General features: G+C 41.2%; 1 protein-coding gene across 8 annotated transcripts in view; it reads right to left on the bottom strand.

Moving 5' to 3' along the window:
* Positions 1 to 19,024, bottom strand: part of atrx (ATRX chromatin remodeler) — a 246,827-nt gene that overhangs the window by 147,712 nt on the left and 80,091 nt on the right. The window lies entirely within an intron of this gene.

The raw sequence follows: 19,024 nt of genomic DNA, 5'->3' as shown, positions 1-19,024 counted from the left end.
TCATCTATAGTCGATGCTCTGGTTTGCAACACCTCACCCTGGGTGCAGATGATGCGCAGACGGAGGAATTGGGAGTAGCGGATAGAGTCCCTAAGGTGCACAGGAAGCAGGGTGGGAAGAAGTGCAGTCCAGATAGCTATGGGAGTCAGTGGGTTTGTAGAAGATGTCGGTCAGTAGTCTGTTACCTGCGATGGAGATAGTGAGGTCTAGAAATGATAGGGAGATGTCGGAAATGGTTCAGGTGAATTTGAGTGCCGGATGGAAGTTAGTGGTGAAATGGATGAAGTCAGTGAGTTCTGCATGGGTGCAGGAGGTAGCACCAATGCAGTTATCAATGTAGCGGAGGTAGAGTTTGGGGATAGGGCCATGGTATGCCTCGCACAAGGATTGTTCAACGTACCCTACAAAGAGGCAGGCATAGCTGGGGCCCATGCGCATGCCCATAGCTACGCCTTGGATTTGGAGGAAAAAGAAGGAATCAAAGGAAATGTTGTTGAGGATAACAACCAGGCGGAGGAGAGTAGGCGGGGATTGGTTGGTTCTGCGGTCGAGGAAGAAATGGATGGCTTTAAGACCCTCCTGATGGGTGATGGAGGAGTAGAGTGACTTACCACTCTGGTACGTGTTCATGGCCTTTTCTATTCTAGGAGATTTTGACTGATTATATTTTACCAATGGCTACAAATATTCTTATTCAATAAGCCGCTTAATTGAATTTTTAAATTTCAGAAAAATCTCGACACCAATCGCTAAAAAGTTGGATGACAAATGAAAGACAATGCCAGAGCAGGAAAAGGGAAGGCAAAGAAAGAGTATAAGTAAACTGGTCTAGAAATTTGTTAGATGCTCAAGATATTATGTAAAACGACACTACTAATGATTTACATTTACAGTAAACAGTAATTTATTCATGAATAGTTTATCTGACATTAATCAGATCACTGGCCAGTTTATATTTTGTGAGGGGCCAATGACAGAAAAAAAGTCAAGGAAACAACTTAGTGTTATATATAGGGAGCGTAACAAATACTCAACTAACAGTAATAGAACTGGTCAACCAAAAAAAATGCAGTTCCCCAGGATCGCACAAAAGCATCAGCAATAGTTATGCACTTAAATCTGAACAGCTTAATTAAAGCTTAAGAGTTTAGCATCAAGTTAAAACGCAGCACTCAACTGAACTTTTACTGAATATTGCAAAGGATCTTGTAAATAATACCAACTTAAAGATAGCCAATTTATCTAAATTATACAAAATTGTAGAGCTGAACACTGATGAGGCAATATTTGGAGCATTACGCACACTATTGGCCTCTTTATTTAAGAAACACTGTATTGATCTAGCAGCTCAGAAAAGGTCTGCTGGAATGGGCAAGTTAACTTTTGAGGAAAGGTTAGTCACACTAGGGGCATTTATCACAATTCTAAAGCTTCTAGAGCAAGAGAACTTGACCAGAACAAAACTCTTGACCAAACAAAACAAGGATCTTGACAGAAAGGATGCAAAGAGAATGCTTCTGGGATAATCCAGGAACAGCAGACATTGTTAAATAAATATCAGGTCACCTATTTAAGACAAATTATCCTTTTGCCCCAGTCTCTTACTGTTTTTGAAAGTGTGGTGGATGAAGAATCTTAATTCTTTTTGAGCAGATATTTGACAAGCAAAGAGTGAGACCACCAGGGTAATGTAGAGATTACAGTCTAATTTACCACTATTTTATTAAATAGTAGAATAGGCTCAAAAGACAAAGTTGTCTATTCTTGTTCTTAAATTAGAACATATAGATCATAATACCATTCAGCCCATTCGATCATGGCCTATCTATTTTTCCTTGTAAACCTCATTCTTCTGCCTTCACGTAAACTTTGATGCTATTTAAACAAGAACCTATCAAGCTCCCCCTCTCCCCAGTCGCAAGTTACCCGTAGCTTCACTCTTGCTTCCCTACTCCCAGTCACAACAGCGACAGAGACCTCTAGTCGTCACCTTTCACCCCATCAGCCGTCGCACACAGCATATAATCCTCCAACATTTTCGCCACCTTCCCATCTCCGCTGCAACCGATCCCTTCAACTCTCTGGTTCACTCATCCCTTCCCACCCCCTCCCCGGGTACTTTCTCCTGCAACCGCCCCTATACCTCCTTCAACTCCATCCTGAGACCTCAACAGTCCTTTCAGGTGAGATAGAGGTTCACTTGCACCTCCTTCAATCTCATCTACTGCATCCTTTGTTCTCAGAGTGGTCTCCAATAAATCGGTGAGACCAAGCACAGACTGGGCGATCGTTCCGCTAAACACCTACACTCAGTCGGCCTTGGCCTAGCCAATCTCCCGGTTGCTAAACATTTTAATTCCCTTTCCCATACTGACCTGGGCCTGCTCCATTGTCAGTGAGGCCACAGGCAAATTGGAGAAACAGCACCTCAAATTTCACTTGGGCAACACAATGGTATGAAAATTGATTTCTCTATTTTCAAGTAACCCCTGCATTCTCTCTCTCTGCGCCCCTCCTCAACCCTAAATCGTTCTGCTAGTTCCACTGTTTGCATCCCTTTATCTCTTCATTATCACCTCTTCCACAGCCAACAATGGAACATTACGGGCTGGTCATCGGTACCGGCTCTGATTTGTTCTGAATCTTTTCATACCTCTAGTTTCCCTCTCCCGATTCCCAGTCTGAAGGAGTGTCTCGAACCAAAACGTCACCCATTTCTTTTCTCCAGAGATGCCGCCTGACCAACTCAGTTACTCCAGCATTTTGTGCGTGTCTTCGGTGTAAACCACCATATGCAGTTCCTTCCTACACAAGAAGCTACCAATCTCACTTCAAAAATACCTCACGACTTGGCCTCCACAGCCATTTGTAGCAATGAATTCCTGCCAGTAGGAATAATCCTATCTCCACATCCACTCTATCTAGGCCTTTCAACCTACTCATCCCAGGCCCGGATCATTGTTGTACACCTCTTCTGGATGCTCTCCAAAGGCAATACATCTTTCCTCAGACGGGGCCGAAAACTGCTTACAATATTTCAAATGTGACGTGATCAGTGCCTTAATGTTTCAACATTACACCCTTGCTTCTATATTCTAATCTTGAAATGAATGCCTTCCTTACCACCGGCAGGCCCTTTGCACCACCGATTTCTGAATCTTCGCCCTATTCAGAAAATAGTCACCTTTACTCCTTCTACCAAAGTGTATAACTATACAATTTGCTACAGTGTTGCCCACTCTCCCAAGTCCTTTTTCCTCAATGCCCTGCTTCCTCAACACTACTTGCCCCTCCACCTATCTTTGCAAAATTGTATCATCTACAAACTTAGCCACAAAGCCATAAATTGTGTCATACACATCATTAGCATACAATATGAAAAGTAGCAGACCTAACACCGACCCCTGCGGAACACAAGTCAACAGCAGCCAAACAAAAAGAAAAACCTTAATTCCGACTCTGCCAATCTTTTATCCATGCTCGTACCTTGCCTCCAATGCCACGGGCTATCGCCTTTAGCATCCACATGTGCATCTTTTATCTATCTGTACATAACTGAAACTCTGATCTTGTTATCTTCCGGTTTAGCGGTCTTTCCATTTGCGCAAAAACGGTTCGCAATAGCGCTGCGATTTTTCGCCAGTTGCCTCGTCGTTCTCCTGTGCTGCGAGTGCGCAAAGTTTCGTTCCGATGGTTGAATGTCGTAAAAGTTAGCGAGGTCTAAACATCTTAAAAACCGAGCGGGCGCAGATCGATCTCTGCCAGTCGGCGCCGCGTGGATTAGTCTCTTCCCCCGTCACTCCCCGGGACGGTCCGCCCCTTCCTGCGCCATCACGTCTTTACTGGAGCTGAGGATGGCCAGCAGAGGTTTCCAACCGGACTTTCAGAGGGGGAGGGAGTGCTTCGGGATATGGGGAAATGAGCCGCCTGCAGTTAGGGGCTACGGGTGAGTGGTGAAATATTGCGTTGGGGGAACGGGTGAGTGGTGGAATATTGCGTTGGGGAATGGGTTGAGTTGGGGGACCAGGTCTCCCGTGTGGCTGAGACCCAACGGGTCCCACTTAGTCTAATCACCTTATAAAAGGCCTTCTGAAAATCCACTGACAACACCCACTGACTCACTTGTATCGGTTCTGCCTGTTCCTTCCTCAAAGAATTCCAACCAACATAACAGGCAAGATCTCATTTTAACAAAATCATGCTGACTTTGGCCCATTTCATCCTGTATCCAAGTAATGGAAGTTAATAATGGACTCTAAAATCTTCCCAACCACTAATGTCAGACTAACCAGCCTAATAATTTCATTTATTTTGCCTGGCTCCCTTCTTAAAACAGCCGTTACATTCATGATTCTCTAGTCCTCTGGAACTATTCCTCACTTTATTTGTGAAAGATCATTACTAATCCTTCCACAATCACTACTAATGCTTCCACAACCGCCACAATGCCTCCACCATTCCACAATGGTGTAGTGCATCTGGGCGATGTGACTTATCCACCTTCAGACCTTCCCACTTACCAAGCACCTTCTCCTTACTAATAGCCCTTGAATCTCCTGAATTTCTGGCACATTAGTGTTGTCTTCCGCTGTGAAGACTGACACAAGACCTTCAATTTGTCTCCCATTTCTTGGTTCCCCATTGCTATTTCTCCAGCGTCATTATCCAGCGGTCCAATGTCCACTCTTGCCTCTTGTTTACTCTTTATATATTGAAAAAACCTTTGAGTAGCCTCTTATATTGACGGCTAACTTGCCTAAATATTTTATCTTTTCTCTCCTTATTGCTTTTAGTTGCCTTCTGTTAGTTTTTAAAAGCTTCCCAATCTTCCAGCTAATTTTTGCTATATTATATGCCTTATGTTTTACTTTTGGGCCACAATGGTTGCCTCATTTCCCTCCCAACAGGACGTTTCTTTCTCTTTGGGATGAAAAGATCCGGCTTCTTATGAATTGTTTGCAGAAACTCCTGCCATTGCTGCTCCACCATTATTCTGCTAGGGTCCTCTTCCAATAAGCGAGTTTGGTATTCCAAAAACGCAAGGAATTATGGGATTTGTCAAAGGTCATTCGCCATAAAGAAAAAGCGAACGAAGCGCTGGCTGTATAAACTGTCTATAAATTCTTATCTTTATTCATAATTTATGCGTAAAAATATATTTAATCTGTGGAAGAGGGGTGCCAGGTAGCGGGAGAGCGGGGTGTAACAGCGAGAGAGAGGGAGACAGGGGAGAGACTGGACCGGCGGACATTCTCAGCTGTTGCGTGCACACAGACCCGCACCTCATCCGCAGCCAGGAACGAACCCGGGTCCCGTGCGCCGCAAGTGCTGCCGAACCGCCACTGGGCCGTCGTCGTCACTTCTTCCCCCCCCCCTCCCCCCATGCCCATCCTCGCCCGGGAGGTGGCCGGAGACATCCGGGGCGACCACAGACCGACGGGACACCAGGCCCACAGCCAGCGTGGAGAAATGCCAACTCCAGCCCAACCCCGTTCCAACTCCCGAGGAACCCGCTCCCACATGGGCCAGGGGCCAGCAACCGCACCCAGCAGTCGCCGGCCAACACCCCCTTGCGCCGGCGAAAGCAGAGCACCAGCCATCAACAGGGATACACACAAAGCACCGTGGCAACTCAGCTGGACAGGCAGCATCCCCGGAGAAAAAGAATGGGTGACGTTTCGGGTCGACACCCTTCTCCAGAGATGTTGTCTGACCCACCAAGCCACCGCAACACCCCGAGTGCATCTCCACCAATGACTGGCGCTCGGCCCCCCACCGGCCCAGAGGGGGCCAACCGACAGCCACTGGACAGGGAGAGCGGCACGCCTCCGCGCTGGCTGCAAGTACAGGGCCGCCAACACCCCGCCAGCCCATGGCCACCCGGGATACCTCCGGCCGCCCCTGTACAGGGACGGGACGATACACCCGGGAGGGGACAGGGACGGCCCAGCAGCAACTCAACAGCGCCGCAGACCAGGGACTGACCCCGACCATGGATGACACCCGCAGGTCTGCACACACGGAGCAGCAGGATCTTGCTTACTCACCGAAGCATAAAGCAATAAAAACAACAAAATCATCGTAGCTTTATACAAAAGAACAATAAATACAACTAATTTATAGTTTGAAAGCAGTATTTTCATACCTAGGAGAATCAAAGCTGGAAAATACGAATGAAATGAAGGTCTGTATGTACACAACTGCTTTGCTACCAACAATGTTCATGGTGAGTGGCCTATGACCTGGGCATGCACAGTCGGAATACCGAACTCGATTATTAACTTTAGCCAGTTCCTCCCTTATGCCTCTTAACAGTTATACCAATATATCTGATTTTGACTTCCCCCTATCACATTGCAGCCAATGAATATTATTTTGCAAATAATTGTTTAAACCTAAAAACTGGCTTTGTCACAAATACAAATTAAAATTGGTGTAAGAAAATAGTTCATGAAATTCCTTGTGCAGTATCTTTAAATAGCCTAAAGAGGGAGTCAAACCCCTAGCAATGATGCACTGACATGCTCTTTAATGTTTAAGAAACTGCAGATGCTGGAAAAATCGCAGGTAGACACAAAATGCTGGAGAAACTCAGCGTGTGTGGCAGCATCTATGGAGAGAAGGAATTATCAACATTTCGAGTCAAGACCCTTCCTCAGACTGATGTCGGGGGGAGGGCGGGTAAAAGGAAGCGGCGGAGACAGTTGGCTTTTTGGGAGAGCTGGGAAGGGGAGGGAGTGAGAAAGCAAGGGCTATCTAAAATTAGAGAAGTCAATGTTCATACCGCTGGGGTGTAAACTACCTAAGCGAAATAGGAGGTGCTGTTCCTCCAATTTGCGCTGGGCCTCACTCTGGCAATGGAGGATGCCCAGGACAGAAAGGTCAGATTGGGAACGAGAGAGGGAGTTGAAGTGCTGAGCAACCGGGAGATGGGGTACGTTAATACGAACTGAGCGAAGGTGTTGGGCAAAGTGATTGCCGAGCATGCACTTGGTCTCGCCGATGTAGAGAAGTTGTTCACCTGGAACAGCGGATGCAGTAGATAGGGTTGGAGGAGGTGCAGGTGAACCTCTGCCTCACCTGGAAAGACTGATTGGGTCCTTGGATGGAGTTGAGGGTGGAGGTAAAGCGACAAGTGTAGCATTTCCTGCAGTTGCAGGGGAAAGTATCGGGGGAGGGGGTGGTTTGGATAGGAAAGGACGAATTGACCAGGGGGTTACGGAGGGAACGGTCTCCACGGAAAGCAGGAAGGGGAGGAGATGGCAAGATGTGGCCAGTGGTAGGATCCTGTTCGTGGTGACAAAAATGTCAGAGGAATATATGGTGTATGTGACGGCTGGTTGGGTGGAAGGTGAGGACAAGGGGGACGTCTTATGAGTAGGGGGGAATGGGGAATAAGAGCAGAGCTGTAGGATATAGATATATATATCCTGGTGAGAGCCTCATCTATAACAGTAGAGGGGAATCCCCGTTCCCTAAAGAATGTGGACATCTATGATGCCCTGGTATGGAACACCTCATCCTGGGTGCAGATGCGGTGTAGATGGGGGAATTGAGAGTCCTTACAGGAAGCAGGGTGGGAAGAAGTGTAGTCAAGATAGCTATGGGAGTCAGTGGGTTTGTGGTAGATGTCGGTCGTCTGTGATGGAGATGGTGAGATCTCGAAACGGTAGGGAGATGTCGAAAATGGTCCAGGTGAATTTGAGTGCCGGATGGAAATTAGTGGTGAAATAGATGGTCAGTGAGTGCATGGGTGCAGGAGGTAGTACCAAAGCGGTTACCAATGTAGCGGAGGTAGAGTTCAGGGATAGGGCCAGAGTACGCCTCGAACAGGGATTGTTTGAAGTACCTGACAAAGAGCCCATGCGAGTGCCCATAGCTACGTCTTGGATTTGGAGGAAATGGGAGTCGTCAAAGGAAAAGTCAAGTCAAGAGTCAAGAGTTTTTTATTGTCATATGTCCCGGACGGGACAATGAAATTCTTACTTGCTGCAGCACAACAGAATATGTGAATATGTAACAATGAATATGTATTGAATATAACGGGATAAAAAAGAAAAAAATCAATAAATAACTAATATAGTGCAAATAACAAATAATAAGTCTTTTGCAGTACAGAGCTCATAGTTTATTCGGTGTGTTTAATGGTTGTTGGGAAGAAGCTTTTACTGAACCTGGACGTTAGTCTTCAGGCTCCTGTATTTAATGTGTGTATTATTAAACCGTCCCATCAAATCTCTGTTCAGTCACGCTTTTGTTTGAATTTGTTAACCAAAGACTTGTGTATGGCGACAAATGCTGCATTTCCGACCACATTCTATCGCTGGCATTATTAGTTGTATATTCAAGCCCAATAGATACTGTCGCAATCACCACATCCACAGCAAACAACAAGCAATCATTTACACCAAACCTACAAATAATTATTTTCTTTTTTTGATTATTTCAAGGGAGACAAATATAAAATGCCGGTTTACAGATGTAACCACAAAGCTGGCATATTTCTGTTCATTTTTTCTATGATATATAGTGAAGCTACGAAGTCACATGGTTCACATTCAAATCATAATCGACCAACTCGATCATAATCTAATAAATAGGTGCTTCTTGTTCTACTTTCCCCAATCAAAGAAAATTCCAATTGAGTATTTGCTTACTGGCCACAGAAATCAAGGAACCATTTCGACTACTAGGTAACTCTTTCTTCTCCCCAGCTAGCCTTTGCTGCAGGGTTCCACAAGGCTCCATCCTAGGCACCATTCTCTTCTCCCTGTATATGCTCCCCTTAGGCCAAGTCATTCAAAGGCACGGCATTTCCTTCCACTGCTATGCAGACGATACACAACACTATCTCCTCCTGAAACCCAACAACCGATCAAATCTACTCAGCCTTATCCACTGCCTTGAGGATATAAAGTGTTGGATGGCCCAGACCTTCCTCCAACTAAACAAGAGTAATTCTAAGGTCATCCTACTCGGCCCCTCGGACCCCATCAAAATGATGGCAGGCAGCCTTGGAAGCCTTACCCCATTACTCAAACCTCACGTCAAAACCCTTGGCGTGATATTTGACTCCGTGTTGAAATTTGATAGACAAGTCAATGCCGTGGTAAAAGCTAGCTTCTTCCAGCTTCGGACGATAGCTAAAATAAACCCTTTCCTCCAATTTGACAACCTCGAAAAGATCCACTCATTTATCTCCTCCCGCCTTGATTACTGGAACTTCCTTTACACTGGCATCAGCCAATCATCCCTGTCCCGCCTGCAATTGGTCCAAAACGCCGCAGCAAGACTCCTGACGGGCACCCGAAAAAGGGACCACATCACCCCGATTCTGGCCTCTCTCCACTGGCTCCCAGTGCAACCGGTTCTGCATCAATTACAAGCCCCTTCTTTTTGTTTACAAAGCCCTTAATGGGCTTGCCCCCACCTACATCAAAAATCTGCTTTCCCACCATACTACCTCCAGGCCCCTCAGATCGGCCGACTTGGGGTTACTGACTATCCCGCAGTCCAGGCACAAGCTCAGGGGCGACCGCGCCTTTGCGGTTGCAGCTCCTAGACTGTGGAACAGCATCCCTCTTCCCATCAGAATTGCCCCCTCCATCAACTCCTTTAAGTCTAGACTTAAAACTTATTTCTACTATCAAGCCCTTCTTGAGGTCCTCCGAGGGAGTGCTGTATGTATGTATTGTTGATCTATGTACCACTGTTTGTAGCAAGTTGGTATCTGCACGAATGTAAAACACTTTTGTCAACGAGTTGTTTTTAAATGTGCTATAGAAATAAAATTGACTTGACTTTCCTTATCAGTTCTAAATTGTCTGCAGTTCTTTCCCCAGATCCAATTTCAACCATACCTCAACATCCTTAAGCTCCATGAGGATACTGTCCCTTTCAACAGCAAGCTGAACATTCTACACAATCCATTGCTAATGGTGAATTCCTAGTTCAATGTGATGTAATTTCTTCACAAAATCTTACTACTTCTGCAATAAATTGATACACCATTGCATATTTCAATGCTAACAATTATCACAATCATACGGCCAATATATCGCGATAATAACCATCTAAAAAATTTACAACACACAAATATCTACACCAAAACATTTATACAAACTTGCGTAGTGAGCGAATGCCTAATCCAGTAGACTATGCACACAAGTGAGTTGTTCTTTACACTATTAAAATGTTCTTATCACTATTAGGGGCAGGACAGCAACCAAAATATATATTTTTCTGCAGACACTAGTTCTGAAAACAAGTGCACTAAAATCACATGACTAGCCAGACAGAAGGGTCCCAACCCAAAACTTTACCTCTCCACATTTGCCAGAGATGCTACCTGATCCACGGTGTCACTCCAGCACTTTTGTCTTTTTTTGTAAACCAGCATCTGCAGTTCCGTTTCTAAGATCATATAATTACCATTTTCTTCTGCTGTCAATATAACAGCAATATCAATAATGCATAATTAATTCAGTTTTCAGCTCTGTAACAATTACAATCACTTTTTGCCATTTCCTATTAAAAAATTACAATGAAAAATCTGAATGCCATACAAAGATGTTTTTAACATGATGGAACAGTTCCAGCAACGCAAAAGTAGAACTGCAACAACAACAACTGGTTAAAATACCCAACCAGTTGCTTCAGAGAAAATAAGCAGTCAACTTTCTAGAAGAATTTTTAAACCAATAATTGACACTAGAATGATAAAGTATCAGCCTTCAGTGAACCGCTAAGAAATCTTAGCTTTAAAAAAAAAAGTTATTACCAATACATGCATGGTCAGCCCCAAGCCCCTTCTCAACTTTTTTCCAAAAACTATATACATGGAGGAACCAAGCATTATTTGTATAAATACTGTGATCATTTTCAAAACTACACGACCAAGGAACTCCCTATGATGGACTGTTGGAATGCATAGCAACTTGTGGAATAGAAAGCAGCCTACTTAAATATTTTTATGTTTAATAATGCCTTAATACTTTTAGAATATTCAAGGGTATATGTGTATTTACTTGGGGTAGGGGGGGGGGGATGATGATGGGCATTGAGTGCAAAGGGATCCTTAAAAGCACCCCGTGTTCTATCATCTCCAGGAAGTCTGCTATCTATTGTGGATTTATTACAATGCAAAAATGTTTCAGATCAATTCTTATACAATAATGGAATTAAAGATTTCACTTTAACCATTTAGTGTGTGATGATGAGTTGCTGTATAATACAGAAATGACCACTGAATCAACAGCGATTAGCCAAGAAATACAAATGCATGCAGCATCTTAAATTAAGAGATGGGTTCGATTATTTAAGATAATGGCTGGAGATAAAGAATAGCTGAGTTTCCTTTATCTTATTTTTCTTTACTTACACTGTATTAAAACGTGACGATGTGCGGGATCTTCTGGTCTTCTGTGTATTCAGACTCCTGAGCTGGCCACCAGACTGAAGCCGGTACTTTCACATCAAGTCAACTAACCACGGCACGGTGGCGCAGCGGTAGAGTTGCTGCCTTACAGCGAATGCAGCGGCAGAAACCCAGGTTCAATCCCGACTTTGGGAGCTGTCTGTACGGAGTTTGTACATTTTCCCTGTGACCTGCATGGGTTTTCTCCAAGATCTTCAGTTTCCTCTCACACTCCAAAGATGTACAGGTATGTAGGTTACTTTGCTTGGTAAATGTAAAAATTGTCCCTAGTGGGTATAGGGTAGTGTTAATGTGCGGGGATCGCTGGTCGATGCAGACTCGGTGGGCCAAAAGCGCTGTATCTCTAAACTAAACAGCTGCTCAGAACCCAATCCATGGCACACACTGGGCAACAAACGTTTGTTGTCATTCTTCAGTCAATTGACCCAATCATTGTCCGTTGGTTTACTGTTCATTTAAGCACTTCCAATAGCATACTGTGCATTTCAAACAACGAATCTCTGCAAGTTTCTTGTTGTAAATCCATCATACAAAGGCCGAACGTGCAAGATAATGGAAATGTGGTTCCCTGTCCTTTCAACTATATTATTTCAGGAATTTAACCCACACAAGAAAGAGAATATTTATTTCTACAAATTCTTAGGGAACAATGCAGCAGTTGAGTTTAGTGCCAATATCCTGCCTTCGTATCCTGCATTTGTATCTTCAACACAGGCTGAACAGAAGCATCTTTTTTTTTGTAGATACAAATTATGACCATAGAAGAAATTGCTTCAGTAATTCATCAAGTCCATCAAGTTTTACCACTCATAGTTCCTCAAATAAATAATTGGCAGACAAAAAATGGATGCAAATTAAGCAATATACACAGAGCACAACATACAAATATTGAAGTATCAAAGGAATTCTCAGGAATTACTTGACAATAATTCAATATGCACAATTCATATTTTCAATTGCTTGTGTAAAATGCATTGCCTAAAATGCGAAAAAATGTGATATGCAGAAATGGCGAGAAATTAATAACTTCAAAGTACTCAAGCCTCTTTTTACTGCATTACACCATGAAATAAATGACTATTTCACAAGAGAGTTGCCTTTTCATCATGGAATTATACAAATGGACAAAAAATTTGATATAATTGAATCAAATACAAATTCAAATGCCAAATTAACAATTCTAATCAGGTTTCATCAAATAACACATCAGGTGGCATAGTACACAGTAGCACAAGGCCAGGCAATAGGTTATGAATAAAGCATTATTTCCCCAGAATGGGGAACTGAATCAAGAGAGCACAACCACCTCAGGAGACCGTTGTGAAAATAATTCTTTGCTTGCATACTTGACGAGAGCACAATGTTTTCAGGACTCAACACTAAGTTGTATTATGATGAACTAACATTAAGTTACTTGCATTTTTACTACCGTCTGTTTCAAATTGATAATGATATTCATCTAATAAAAATGGAAAATGGTACATTTTCAACCACATGTTTGATTTCAAATTTGACCTAATTGATTTTTTGACATAAAAGAGTTTGTCACCACTTTGTGATAATCTGGATTGAATATCATATAGGTAGTTCATTTATAGTAAAAATAATTCAAACTTGTATTATTATTAACTTTGGTACTGCATTTTTTGTAATTGCAAGCGGGTAATGTTCCAATTAACCTTTTGAACATTGCAGCTTCATTCAGAAACTTTAATGATAGGAAAAAAAAGTAGTTTAAGTTTTATGCATATCCAAAACCTTTGAAATAATGAAATTAAGACATATATTTGGCACTGAGAGGGATAAAGCCAAACCAGATTCTATCATTTTCTACATGAGGAAAGTTGCTCACCCAAGGATGAGAGATTTTGTTTTGAACACATTGGCCAAATATCTTTTAACTCTGAATTGTATGCTTTTGCCAGTATTTTCCATTTTAAAATACTTAGATCTATCACAATGAAAGACAATCATTTGGAAACACTTTAGGATCTCAATAATTTACCTCAAATTTAAGACTAACCTCCTCTCCATTTATACATTTACAAATTTTCAGCAATTAATTACATTTTAATTGATGGGTTTTACCAAAAATCTGAATGATATATTCCAACCATTTGACAAATCTGCAATAATTCCCTTTTTAGACACTTGATGATCATCTTGGAATTATGTGATGTCATCAATAATATTGTAAAGAATCCACTTTATCCCTGCTTGCCTCCATAATCTTGAAACCCAATTTCACAGCAAATCCTCAAATGCCTCAACTCTTCAGCAAACAAATGCTTCAATTTTGTTTTTTATAATCAGAATCTCTCATCCAGGGCACAACTAATATTTTAAATATATTTTGAGTTTTCCCAATTAGGTCATTTTTCTCCCAAGTATCTATTGATCTCATCCTAAAGTAAAGTCTTCACTCATATCAGCAAGTCTCTGCCTTACAATTATTTGATTTTCAAGCAGCAGTCCAGTGGCAAAATTTCACAAAGCATACTAATTTATCAAAACCTACTTCATTGCCATCTCCAAATCCCAATGATTGAATGGTTAAATTCAATTACGGAGCATTTTAACAGCAGTCTATATTTGTTATTACACTTTCAATATGACAAAGTGTTTCACATGAGCATTATCTAAAGAATATCAACATTGACTAACCTTTGTATGGTTCTAGCAATTCAAATACTCAACTTCTCCCCCGAATGAGGGCAAGGCTAGTTTCTCTATTCCAGTCTGAAGAAGGATCCTGACCCAGTCTCAACAAGGGTCTCTACCCAAAACATCACCTATACATGTTCACCAGAGATGCTGCCTGATCTACTGAGTTACTCCAGCACGTTGTGTCCTTTTGTGTGTTAACCAGCGCCTGCAATTCTTTGTTTCGCCACTATTCTTTCCCTTCCAACTACTGCATATATTTTCATGTCTTAGTGCCACAGCTTTACTTGCCACAATTACTTTCCTACAAGAAGGATACAAGATACCTCAGTTATTTTGGGATTTGGGGGGAAAATTAAAAATGTCAAAGCTCAACTAGAATTCCATTATAAAATTTGGTAATCATTGAATATTGCTGGAAACGATGCCAACATTTAAAAATAGAATATTACTCAAAGGTAATGTCCAAGATTGCTTGCTTACGTTCCTTATTGACAACCGAGATCCATTAGACCGTATTGAATTGTATGAAGAGAAGTGGTAAGTGTTGTGAAACTTCCATTTCCATGGACTAGATACTGTGTGTGGAAACACACCCCTGAATGTTTGCTGTTTGTCATCTATATCAATGATTTGGATGGGAATGTGCACTGCATGATTAATAGATTTGCAGATGACCCTAAAATAGGTAGCATCGTAGACAGTGAAGATGGCTATCAAGAATTACGGTGGAATCGTTATCAACAGGACAAGTAGGCCGAGGAATGGCAAATGGAGTTTAATTCAGATAAGTGTGAGATATTGTATATTGGGAAGTCAAACCAGGGCAGGACCCTCACGATAAACTAAAGGGCCCAGAGACAGGTTGAGGAGCAGAGGGACCTTGGAGTGCAAGCACATATTTATCTGAAAGTGGTGTTTCAGGTAAATGGGGTGGTATAGATGGTTTTTGTGGCAAGCTGGCCTTCATCAGTCAGGGAATGGAGAAAGATGTTGAGACAATATGTTAACAGTTGTGCAAGACATTTGTGTGGCTGCACTTGAAGTATCGTGTTCAATTTTGGTCACCATACTAGAAGAAAATGCCACTATGTTGGAATGGCGGAGAAAATTTGTGGATGTTGCAAGCATTTCAGGGCATGAACAGGGAGAGACTGCAACACACAAGACTTTATTTCCTGCAACACAGGAGGCTGAGGGATGATCTTTTAGATGTGTATAATAATAATTTTTCCCAGGGTAAGGGATATTTGAAATTAATATTAATTGAAGAATGAGAAGATAAATGTTTATAGTGAGAGGGGAACTGAAAATGCTGGAATCGGAAGCTAAACACAAAGTGCCGGAGTAACATAGAAAGTCAGGCATCATCTGTGGTGGGAATGTATAGATGGCGTTTCAGGTTGGAACCTGAGGAGCAACCTTTTCACAGAGAGCATGGTGGGTATATGGAACGAGCAGCCAGAAAAAGTAATTGAGGAAGGTACATTAACAATATTTTTTTTAAACATTGGACAGATGCATAGAAAGAAAAGATTTAGAGGGATTTAGGCCACATGTAAACAAATGGGACTAGCTAAGCTGGACATCTTGGTCAGCATGAAGAAGCTGAGTCGAGGGACCTCTTCTGTGTCATAATCCATGACTGATTAAAACTGATGAAAATGGGAACGTCATTTAAGGTCCTGTTTAGTGATTTCAATTGCAACACATCTGCATAAATTCAGGGCATTGCTAATGCATTACTTCCACTAAGTTCATTGGTGTCAGTTTTAAGATTGTAATTTTTGCCTATGCCACTAGCCATTGTCATGACAAAATACAAGAAAGGTGCCCTCCCAGCTGCGATAGCAAACAAATATCATGCCACTGGACATAAGCAGCACAAGTACAAAAGAGTAGGCCACTTGACCCTTTAGCTTGCTACACTATTCAATAAGATCACTAATTCTTCTTGCTTCCCAATATTCATATCTTCTGGCGAGAACATAACAAACAGAAGCAAAGGAATACAAGAAAAAGGTAGTCATATCTTGTTTTGAGCTCTATCAGATTAAATTCAATGGTGCAATTCGTAATTCTAGCTTGTTTAAATTTCAGGTTCATGTACATGTTTCCAATCCTAAAGGGAAATAATATTCTCCTTCAGTAAGTTTGCATTTTTGTCAAAGTATGTTTTTCAACCATCAGAAATTCCAAAAGCCTTACAGCGTTGTGGAAAAGTTTTAACTCTAGGAACACGAAAAACATTTAATCCAAAGGGCAACAAAAATCTATAATATGGCTATATCTGAATGTGCACTGTGCATTTACTTTGCTAATCTAAAGGCAGCAACAAATGGAGATAGCCACTTTGACCCAATTCTAACTCAGCATTCATGGAAGCTTTATATTTAATTTGGATACCTTCACAGTCCTATGCAGTAAAACAAGGATTTACCAATTTCTGAATAACAAACTTGAACCTGTATCCATACTTATGAATTAACTCATTCATTACACACTATTAAAAGCAAAAAGTTGCTTGCTCAGAAAAAAAAGCTAGAATAAAGTAATTCTCTCATATATTTGTGCCGTTCCAGAAATTGAAAATGTAGTGTACTGTAAACACTGCTGTTAAGTGAAACTTTAAAGTCTAGCTGATCAGAGCAAAAAGATTTGCACTGTGGCAATGCTTTCAAAGTTGCTTTCAAATGTTCAATCAATCTCTTGTTTAAAAACCTACATACGTCAACATAAAATATGGAACATGTCACCTTTGATCTTGACAATATCATAAGGAAAATAAAGGAATGACTGCAAAGAAATAATTTAAATCTAAATTTCTTACTTTATGTCAGAACAATGTATACAATATATTACATTAATACTGTTTATGCTGTGTTAGATCTTTATCCATTAGATGTACAGTAGAATGATGAATTAATTTAAAATGTAATACTTATGTTGATTTGATTTTTACATGCAAGATACAGCTAGATACTACAAAATCTCTGCTAAAATATCTTAAATGTAAACTGATTTCACTAATGCAGCAGCTAATGTAATTGATAGCAGTGGTTAAGTCTCAAATATTTCCTTCTGTAAACAAGAAAACAAAACTTACAGCAGAAACTTTGCACCCTATATGAAACATAAATAATAGCCATCCTAGAATCTGCAATCCGGGGCAATAAAACAAAGCTGCCGTTTTAACAGCAGCCATTTTGTACATTTTCCAATGGAAATGTTTTGTGCACAATTTTGAAAAATGTAAGACACCAAAATCTCCAGAAATACATAGCTAACATAACAAAATAACATGTAAAAAACATCTTACATTGATGTAGCAAATGTTAACATCTAATGAAGTAGCTCCAAGTGAAAAAATAAATAAATCAGCTGTGGTAAAATCACAAAACCTTAAAAATGGATCTATTGTGTTTACTATTTGGCACAACTATTATGGCTTAGTAATTAACAGTTTTCATTTAGTTTTAGTTTTAGTTTATGGAAGTTGGTCTGTCCCATTGGTATACCACTCTTCATGTGGTTATCTCACAGCTCTACAAAATGTTTCCTTGAATGCCTTCTGGGTACTTCAAATCTGGCCAATCTCGTCTCTCTCCCTGAAAATAGTCCGAGTTTGCACATATTCACCGTAAGACCAATTTTAAGTTAGTGCCCCCCACTTTGCCTTGCAATACAGAATATTTATTACTTGGATTTGTAACACAAAATGTTTAATGCATTACAAAGTACATGGTAGCAAACCATAAAACGCTAATGACTAGATTTAAACCTGCATATCGATCTCAAAATTAAGTTTTAAAGATTGCAGTTATATTTTGGACAATTATATCCAATATGTTCCAACACATCGAATGTAAGAACAGAAGTCATGGCTGTCAAAAAGTCATGGCTGTCAAAAAGTCATATTTGGGATCTTGATAAGTCAAGTCTCATTTCCCACCAGGACACCATAATTACTCATAAAAACTATTTTACTGCAAAAAGCTGCATCAAAAGCTATTGCACATTTAAATAATTTAAAGATAGATTAGCCATGATTGAATGGGGGAGTAGACTTGATGGGCCGAATGGCCTAATTCTTCTCCTATCTCATGACTTTTCTCAATGCTTCATTACTACGCTGTCTGTCTCCCTCAAGATATCACTTCTGCACTGATGTGTTCCTTCCCCGTATATCACAGCTACACAAATTTAAATTAGTAGTTAGATAAACTGGATTAACATTTCTAAGGTTTCACATGGAAGTGCATGGACAGAACATGAGGGGGGGACCTCATTGAAACATACAGAACAGTGAAAGGCTTGGATAGAGTGGATGTGGAGAGGATGATTCCACTAGTGGAAGAGTCTAGGACTAGAGTTCATAGCCTCAGAATTAAAGGACGTTCTTTTAGGAAGGAGATGAGGAGAAATTTCTTTAATCATCTGTGAAATGATGATCTGATGAATCTGTGGAATTCTTTGCCACAGAAGGCTGTCAAGGCAAAGGCAGTGGATATATTTAAGGCAGAGATAGATTCTTGATTAGTATGGGTGTCAGGGGTTATGGGGAGAAGGCAGGAGAATGGTGTAAGGAAGGGGCGATAGATCAGCCATGAATGGCGGAGTCGGCTTGAAGGGCCGAATGGCCTAATTCTGCTCCTATCACATGATCTTACGGAAAGTAAAAAAGACTTAACCCTGCCCAATGGGCAACATTTAAAAAAAAAAAACTCGGCCCAACCAAAACAAACTACAAATTAATGGGTTTTCAGATCCCACTCCATCAAAGTTCTCTGCAGCACAAAACATCTGTGGCTGCAGGATTTTTAAGTGGAATTCAAGATACCAAACAATGCTAGAATCCATTCAGCAGGGGACACATAATTCTCATTCTCACTAGCTTAATTTAGTTAAGCGAGCCTGCAAATA

The sequence above is a fragment of the Amblyraja radiata genome, chromosome 12, assembly GCF_010909765.2.
Source record: "Amblyraja radiata isolate CabotCenter1 chromosome 12, sAmbRad1.1.pri, whole genome shotgun sequence".
Classification (NCBI taxonomy): domain Eukaryota; kingdom Metazoa; phylum Chordata; class Chondrichthyes; order Rajiformes; family Rajidae; genus Amblyraja; species Amblyraja radiata.
Note: the sequence above shows the minus strand (reverse complement) of the source record. Positions and strands in the feature narration are given on the sequence as shown.